Raw genomic sequence first — 10,198 nt, forward strand, 5'->3', positions numbered from 1 at the left:
ACCAACAGATTTTATAAACACCTTTTGAAAATGATTTTTGTAAAATGCCTTTGGAGGTCTTTGTCTAAGTCTCTCCTTGACTTTAGGAAAGTCAATTAGAGAATCACTTTTCTTATTGAAACCAAGTCCCGACTTATTATAGTAAGGTACTTGTATAGAAAAGATATGCTCTAATATTTTTGAACCATTTGAAAATCTTGTCGAAATATTTGAAAATTCTTTCTTCAAGGAATCATTTTCTTTGACAAGTAAATCTCGACTTTCTTTTGTTTGGAGAAAATCTTTTTGCAAAATTTCAAAATTTTCTTTTTGAGAAATATCTTGTTGCCTAAGCCGAGAATTCTCCTTTTTAAGTTCGGAGATCCTTTTAAGAGAAGATTTGATAGTTAAGCAGAGCTCATTTATATACTTTGAAACTTTGATAGGAATTTTTGAATTGCTTACCTCGATTTCCTCATCGGATTCTGAGTCTGTCTAAGTCAGACTCAGATTCTGAATATGCCATCAAGCATATATTTCCTTGCTCATCATCTTCTTTTGTTCTTTTCTGGCCATTCTGCTTGTATTGTCTTCTTTCACTGAATTTCCTTCCTTTTCTACTCAGCTTTTTGAATTTCTTGATCATAAAAGGAAGTTCTTCGTCGTCCATGTCATTTTCTAAGTCCGTATCATCAAAATCAGCGTTAGTTTTTAAAGCGATGGACTTTTTACCTTTGGGATCTTCGTCGTTGAGTTGTTCCACTTCATAGGATTGAAGAGTGCCAATCAATTCAGCAACGGAGAGTGGCATAATCCTCTGAGTCTCTCGAATTGAGGTCTTAACATGGTTCCAATCTTTTGAGAGACCTCGCAAGAGTTTGTTGACCTTCATTGAGGAAGAAATTGGCTGACCTTGATATGCTAAACCATTTAGAATTTCTGTAAAACGGCTGAACATATCTCCAATTGACTCTACTTGCTTCATCTTGAATGATTCATATTTGCCGAACAGGAAGTTTACTTTTGTCTCTTTTACACGATCAGTCCCTTCATATGTAATATGAAGTCTATCCCAAACTTCTTTTGTTGTTTCACATGAAGAGATTATGTTATATTCAGTATGAGACAAGGCGCAATATAAAGAATAAATAGCTTTTGCATCAAGAGCTTCTCTTTTGGACACCTTCGTCCGAGACATAGGAGCAGGAGGCTTGGTTTCTTTGTCCTTGCCATTCTTATTTGATGTAGACGCAGCAGTGGGATAAATTACTTTTTCCATAACATCCCATTGCAAGGGATCTCTGGATTTTAGGAATGCCTTCATTTTGTTCTTCCACACATTGTATTCTTTTCCACCAAAATATGGTGGCCTGGTGTTGCTTTGTCCTTCCATAAGTCCTGGTGCCAAGATACGAGCCATAGAAGATCTTTAACTCAAAAGTAAAAACACTTTTATAAACCGAGCAGTTGGCTCTGATACCAATTGAAAGTGCTAGTATAAACACCTAGAGGGGGGGAATAAGTGTAAAAACAGATTCTGCAAAATACAGTGAAAACCTTTACTTTTAACCTGAGTCTGAATAACAACAGACTTTTGAAACTGAGTTTGAAGAGTAGCAAACTTTGAGCGAGATCAGACTTTAACAGTTAAATAGAACTACGAACAAAATAAAGGAATTCAAGGAAGAGAATAAGAACACAAGGTTTATAATGGTTCGGCTTAGATTAAGCCTACGTCCACTCTCCCACGCTAACAGCCTTCTAGCTGGATTCCATTATGCAATCAACAAGAGATTACAACTTTGAGTGCAAACACTTAGTAGTAGATCACACTATCTCACTAAGTCACTCTTTTAGTATTTCTCTCACGATCACAAACGTTTAAGCTCACATGAGACAAGTGTATGAACAAAGGTCGCTCAGACTTTGGAATTATAAATTCTACGCTCCATCTCTTACTTGCTCATCGGTCCTTCATCTCCTTAAATACTCCTCCACTTCCAAACTAGCCGTTGGACGGTATCTTGAGGATCGTCTTCCAATCTACCCATTGGACAGATCTGTATCTTGAAGATTTGGTAGCCGTTGAGTGATAGAAGTAGAATCCAAAATTGATTCCGATCGCCCATACAAACAGAATCTTGGTTTCCATAAGTAGAGCTTATTCGTATAGAAAGTTCTTGTCTTCAAGATCCAATTATCAATCAATTAGATTTAGTCAATCAAATCAATATTGATGTAGAATCCAAACCAGATCACTAGCCATTATACATTTAGGGCTTGTGTTACCATCTGTCTCGTTCGGGATGTAACGTCTGAGAGCAATAGATTTTATAATCTGAGTCTGAGTGCGATAGACTTTACAATCTGAGTCTGAGTGCGATAGACTTTATAATCTGAGTCTGAACATATTCTGCTTCTGAACAGATTTAGCTTTAAGTTCAGCTTCAGCATAGAGTCCATCTTCTGGTTCTTCCAAGCATAGACTTTGACAATATCCTTTACATGTTCTATCATCTGCATAGTCTATTACTCAACCATAAAAAATGTTAGTAGTCTTTGATTTATTTTGTCGTCTTCAAAACATCATAAGGGATTTCCCTAACACCTATCATGCAAACTATATTTCACGTGACATTAAGACAAGCAAAAAAAAAAAAAAAAAAAGTAACTATTCTAATATGTCATACCCTTTAATTTTAATGATCCCTAAACGTGCAATTTCTTGACTCATGCTTCTTGGATGCTCTTCATCCTCTTCGGTTGTTGTTCATTACTCAGTGCCTCTCTCTGTGTTAGTTCTTTTGACTTTTCTCCCTGAGCAAGTGCTGGAACTCACGGCTCTCGGATGTCTTGTTAGGGTTGATGGAGACAGGATTGGATAGCACGCCACGAAGCAGCGACAACTTAGCAGGAAACCAGCAACCTTCGGGGACTGAGCTAGGAAGCTTGCCGGGGTTGTTGATGGTCCATCGAGAGGATAACAATAGCGGCTTTGCTGTTCATGATGTGGTTTTGGACGACATCGTCATATGATCAGCGTCACAGCCAGCGTCACGGGGAAACTGCAATGTCGGGAGAGCAACAGCGTCGTTAGGAATTTGCTGAATCTCGGTACGTGGACATGGGCAGCAACGGCAGAAGCTTCAAGCAGGCAATGTTGGGATTAGCAGGAGTGCCGGTTCACTGGCAGGGTCGTATAGCAGGGCAGCGAGGCTCCAACGTCAAGGTCTCGTACAGGGAGCAGCGTCGATCGTCGCATTAGTTGGGCCCAAGCTTTGTTCGGATGAAGACGTCGTGCCCCAAGGAATATTGGAGGTGCCCTCTCTCCCTTTCATGATTTTCAATGAACCAACCTCGCACGACAGAACTTTCTCCTCCCTTTTCTCTCTATCGCGCTCCCCTCAATGTGGCCGTTTGTATCGATTGTGTGGCCCCCTCTTTTTAACTATGCGATGGTCTATTTATACTGTATAGGAACTGACCTCTTCATATATTCTTTCCCCCAATCAATTATTTCTTTCCCTGGTTGACTGATTCCAAGTGAATATTTTATTTGATTAAGGACGTGGAGCTCTGCCGAGCCAAATGTTCGCTGCTCATATGCCAGTTGCCAATACACTAGAGATCTTAAGAATAACAAAATCATCTGCTCATCTCTCACACATGAATATTTTGGAATATCGTGCCGATTACTTTCCATGTGATCCCAAATATAAAGCTTAATTCTGGCCGTGAACAAAGTAACGGGCTTGGCCAAAGTCTAATACAATACTATCATGGGCTCAGTCCAATTAATTAATTACGCTCAAAACCAATCATTTGAGTCCATCTACTGCCAATTTGATTAAAATGCAAATTATATGAATCTATTAACTACTAATGCAAATGTTTCTAATAACTATATAAAGTTTTAAATAATATTTTTTTAGGGACTAAAACTTATCCCTAATTTTCTATGTAATTAACAATTAAATGGAATGTCAAAATTTAGGTGTCAAAAAAATGAAAGCTAATGCATCCTTTTTAATCGAGATCAATTAAGTAGCCGTGGTGTATATACCCAGTCACTCAAACAAGAAGGAAAATTCATTGGAAACCGGATAAAGAAGTTGCCAAATTCGAACTTTAAAGAAATTCCTTTGAAGGAAGAAGATGGGCATGCACTAATTCGAATTTTAAAATGATAAAATCACATAGTGGAATTGATTTAAAAAAGGAGAGAAAGGGAGGATGTCTATTGATATTGCTTTGTCACTGGACTTCGGGGGCTTTGCATTAACAACTACCAAACTCTCTAGAGATAATTGTTCAAAAAATCCTAAACTTGTTGTACGGTGGCTAATTTAATCATAAATATTTCTATTGTGCCAACTTAATCCTAAATTGCAAATTTAATCCTTTAATCCTAAACCTTATTAAAATTTGTCAATTTAGTCCTGCACCTGTTGTTTGGATATTCGATCGAAATGACTAAAATTCTTCATATGATTTCTTCTTGGGTTTTCTTTTCTAACTTTTTGGTTACTTTTGCCACGTCATATGAACAAATTTCCAATTTGGACTTCAAATCTTTTTAAAATGTCACATTGGACTTAATATTTAATTTGAAAAGGCAAATAGGATGAATTGTCAGAACATGCACTCAAATGAATGATTTTCAACCGATGTGGCATTTAAGTGATCAAAAGAAAAAGTTATAACACACAAGCAAGCATTGTACGAAAATTATAATACTTATGATGTATTTATCCCTTTGTTTGAAATCACCACAATAATGAAATTTAATAGTTATGATATTAAATGAGGATATATTGCTATCGGTACATACTGAGAATTTTCACACCATTCTAAAAGCCAAAAATGCATTCCCATATTAATGATTCTACTCAAGACATGAAGATGGTGTCGAATGCTCAGTGTTAGATAGGGAACAAGCCTTAATTCCACCAACCAGATAATAAAATTTACCCAAACGAACTTGGATGTGACAAGTGATCACTGAGGATACTTCAATCAAGACTTTTGTGGAAAAGGAGGTCATGCTTGAAGTCAACAACCACAATAAAAAATGAGAAAGCATAGTAACTTTGACTAGCCATGCTAGTGCTGCTCCGAAGGAGCCCATCATTAGACGTTACAAACTTCAAACGGAAACAACTTCCTCATTTGCACTTGCTCAACACGATTTATTGAACAGAAAATTTATTTGTACACAAGAAACCAACCATAACTATATCTTCTTACGTATTAAAATGATTTAGTACCCGAAGGTTTGTGCTGGTGTCGGTCCAGAGTTTGCATATTGTAACTTATAGTCCTCCCACAATTCATTCACAGACTTCCCAAGTGGCTCCAGGAAGTACACATCCCTATATGAATCGATTATCATGACATTGAGGTCCGGCACAAACCGTGGTCAGAGCTCTTCGCAATACTCTAAGAAGTTCACCGTGACCACGTACCCCTCATCCCATCTCAACCCCAACCCTCTTCGAGGCCAACCCTTCTATGCCCATCCGCCCGTTACCCTAATGTAGTTGGCAGTCCCGGTTAAGAGGTCCACTGGGGCGCTGTCATTCCCTGTCCATTCCCAGAGTAGGCCGCTCGTGAAGTATAGGATCCTGGTGAACTCATTCCTTAAGTTGCCGGGGAATGGTTGGAGGTAGTCGGCATTCACGTTGATCTGTCTTCAATCAGTGGTTGCTCTGGCAAAGGGTCTGCCGTCGGCGATGAAGCTTTCAACTACCACCTTCACAAAATGGCAGCCCCTCCCCTCCGTATCGTTTTGGCCAAATGCGATGCACGCGGTGATAGCTACCAATGGTGATGAAGCTTTCCACTACCACCTTCACAAAAGGGTAGCTCCTCCCCTCCGTATTGTTTTGGCCAAATGTGACGAACGCGGTGACAGCTACCAAAGCTTCCACAGCGTAGTTCACCCCGATCAACCTCTCTACTAAACCAATTGTGACATTCTCTCTCGTGTTAAGTCTAATCTTTTTGCCTAATATTAAACGTGAACATATTTAATTGAGAAGGCAAATGAAGCCTATAAAAATTTGAACTCAAGATCTCCAACTCTAATATAATGTGAATTTTTATGAGACTATCGCCAACTATTCTAAAAACTTAAATTGTTATATAAAGACATGATTTATTATTTAAATATTCTAACAGATATTACTAGCTCTTGCTGTGGAATCTCTTAAGGTTTGTCAGCAATTAAAACCATGAAATGTTTCGATCGCAGATTATTTCACGCTCAATTGAATTGCCTAGGTTGGTTGTCGATACAAATGTAATGATTACATTTGTCTCTTTTCCACGTTTTTAGTTAGGGTTTGTCCCATGTATTGAGACTCATGGAACGCCTTCTCTCTAAAAAGTCTGAAGCAAGGCGTAACCACCGATGAGTTCTTTTCATTTTTCTTGGCAGAAACCAGACCTTCATGTAATATTAGCCAGAAAAAGTTGAAGCAATCGAATTAGCATTACTTTATAACTGAGTACAGTCCAACCTCCCTCCCCCCCGCCCCCCCCCGAAAAAAACAATCCTCGTCATCCGCAGAAAAAACAAATTGCATAATAAGTCAATTGCAATTTTGCCCCTTCATGCTTCTGTCTCAGCCAAGCGTCATATCTTCAAGCGGAGGAATAGAGCTTTTCAATAAGAGACCAAATCCATCGGCTATGTGATGATATCTTTATTCACCATTGGACTTCCTTGTTCCCCAAGTCAATCACCTATGATATGTTTGAAATTGTAGGCCCAAGTCGACCTTCTGATTTTATGCACGAAATCAATCGGCTAGGACGGTTATCGTATGATTACACATTATTATTTGAAGGCCTAGATATTTTGATTGACTTTTAATCCAAGTCGAAAGGAGTATCATTTTTTTATTTCACTTTTTTTTTTTCAAAACAAAGACTGGATTTGTTGTAATAAATATGGAAAGAACACATGCTAGGGTTTTGGCATCAAGAGATAACTTTATGCAAATCTTAGAAATTTCTTCCTTATAGAATTATTTTCCTTTTTCGAAAATCCTTTTCTTTTTCTTTTACAAAAGAAAGTTCCTTTTTGTGCTCAACGACCATTTCTCCTTTCAAAACACCTTGCTATTTCAATTTGGAAACTTCCTTTTTCAAGTCATGAATTTTCTTGAAACCTTTATTATGGATTACACAATTCATTAATAAATTCTTCTGTATCATCAGAATTTGAATAATTTATCTCATCTTCCTTAAATTGCATGTCGGCCATCAGCTAGAGATGTGCTTGCTCCTCAATCTCATCATCGTTGGATTCACATTAAGTACCACTCCATATTTTTACCATTAGGCGCAAAAACACAACAATATAGAGTAAAAGCGAGAGAGAAATCAAGACACAAGGTTTATCCTAGTTCATTTTTAAACTAGGCTTAAATATAGCAGAGGATTCCATCATAATTAGCATTACCACCTCTCTGTTACAACTCTCAATTACAATAAAGAAATTATATAAGTAGTAGTAGCAATTCATAGGCCTAAGCTCAAACTACCAATAAAATATTAACTGAAACTATAAAAACCCTCTAGCAACCGGGGGCGTTGCTCCCTAAACCCCCACTGGGGCGGCCTAGCGGGGCCCTTGTGTCTCTTTGTCAATGGGGAATAAGTGTCACGCCCCGAACCTCGGGCGCGCCAACATCCCACCATGGTCATTCAAATGCGACGTTTCCAGGTTAAGTTGCCGACCCAATCAGTTCTTTAATGCATATGCGGAAGCATATTACAAAACCCCTGACAATAAAATATGGGATAGAAAAGCAAGAAGCAATTTCACAACAATACACTTTCATAAAACAATGGAGTTACAAACGAAGGCCTACAGCCAAAAGTCTACAAAAGACCGGCTCTTAAAAAGGAACTGTCCTACGACCTACAAGTCGAACACGTTCTCCAATCCTCCTGACTTCACCTCTGCAACTCCTCAAGGCCAACCAAAGCGATTTGGTCGCTCCATCCACAAGGGACCTGAAAATGTTGGCCCACAACGAGGTGAGACATTGTCTCAGCAAATTCAACCCCCTAAACTTCTATTAGAAAGAAAATACGCCCAAGAGTGGTCTAGCCACACAGCACAGAAGACTTACCTCGTCTTCTTTCCTTCTTGCAGGTTAGTACAATTCATATCACTCAATCACATGTTCATATCACCCAACTACATACAGTAATACGAACTTAAACAATCAGAACGCATTCGCTTTCATATAATCGACAACCACGGGGGTCCTGATTGTAAGACTAAATCGTTATGACACATCTCATTCCATGCCACACAATTCCGTCCCATAATCTGACACATCAACAACACTCAACATGCATTCCAATTGTTATTCACTACCACACAAGGGCATAGCCTACTCGCAGTTCGGCTATCTACTGACATTAATAGCAGGCATCGCCTCCTCCCATGGAGCACGGCTTCGTCATTAAGTCGACGGCATTCCCGAAGGAGCATGGGACCAGTTGGCCTAGCCTCTACTGCGACCCGAGCCATGTCACTCTATTGACGGCATTTCTAAAGGAATAATGGTCCAGTTGGCGTAGCCACTACTGCGACCGAGTCTTTCAACCAGCACACGACAATTCAATATTGGCCTCCTGGCACTTTGCATTTCACTCAATGCTCTGATTAAAATAGTAGTCCTAGCCTCTTTCTTTTGAATTAAAACATTCGAGAAAGTAGTCGTGCGTGGGCACACATCACTTCGAACCAAAAACCAATACCTTCCTTTTTCAAACCCCACTGTTTGATATAATACTTAAAATCCATTTTCGGTGTCAAACCGACACCCAGGATTTTCTGAAGAAATTATATACTTCAATCACCACTCAGTTTCACAATTCAGCAATCAATTGCACAAATCATTACTCAATTTGCAATATCCAATCATCGAATTCATAATCTGAATACACAACAATGATCAACGCGAAATTCTGAGAATTTAGGGTCCCGAAGTAATTTTTCGGAATTTATTAAATAATTAAATTTATTCCGAAAATTAATTAAATAATAACATCCATATTTTTCACAATCCACACTCAATTTATAATATCCAACCATCAATTTCAAAATCCGAATACACAGTAGCGATCAGCGCAAAATTTTGAGAACATAAGGTCAAAAATAATTTTTCGAAATTTTTTTTTTAATAATAATATTTTAATAATTTTCGGAATATAATATATTTTAAATAATCCAATAATTTCGAAACATTTATTTTAATCAGAAATAAATTCCTTTAAGTCACATCAAGGCTTATATTAAAATAAATCTACTTAGCTTTAAACTAAACACACTTTAACTTAATTAAACACCTTAATCTAATCCACAACTAAATAAACTAATCTAACAACCTAATCTCAATCAACCTAAGCTAAACACACTTAAGGCATCATTAACCCTCTTGATGCATTAGAATCTCTTAACGGCTTCACCTGATAGACCAGTTTTCACATGAGTGGCCGACTCAAGGAAAAGAACTATATGCGTGCCAATGAAATGCCCGTCTCAATTGATTGAAAATAGAATTGGAAAATCGGGATGTCACAATAAGAAACACACCTTAACACTACCTCTAAAGTTTCTATTTTTTTCCTTCTTTCCCTTGAATTTCTTCTTCAATTTCTTGGGTAAGGAACAATCAGACTTGGTGTGTCCATGTTTTCGGCATTGAAAGTATTGTAAGAATTTTCCTAATGTGGGCTACATTAATTGAGATTGTAATTATCTGTTTTTACGGAGTTGATCTAATAAAGTGGGATATAAAGTTTCTTAATAGTCGGATATGGGCTTGGCCTGTATGGGCCAAATTGGGCCCGGCCCATGATGAGAGGGCCCGTCCAAAACTCTATAAATAGGCTAAGGTCCCTCCTCTAGCCCTCACTTTTGCGATTCTAAACGCACACACCAACTTTCTCACATAAGGAACACTCGTGAGAGGCGGTCTCATTGAGCCAGGGTATCGAGGGTCATAGAGGAGAAGATCTTCAACGTCAAAGGCTCGGATTGCTGTCGTTTTGCTCCAAGAACCATGAATTCAAAATCAGGTACGCAAATCTTTGACTTCTCCTTTAGGATGTTTGAGTTTCTAGCTGTGTCAATCTTGGGAAGCCATTCCGACGGCCTACATATGGTATCAGAACTGGCATAACCTAGAACTCG

This window comes from Eucalyptus grandis, chromosome 5, assembly GCF_016545825.1.
Source record: "Eucalyptus grandis isolate ANBG69807.140 chromosome 5, ASM1654582v1, whole genome shotgun sequence".
NCBI classification, from domain to species: domain Eukaryota; kingdom Viridiplantae; phylum Streptophyta; class Magnoliopsida; order Myrtales; family Myrtaceae; genus Eucalyptus; species Eucalyptus grandis.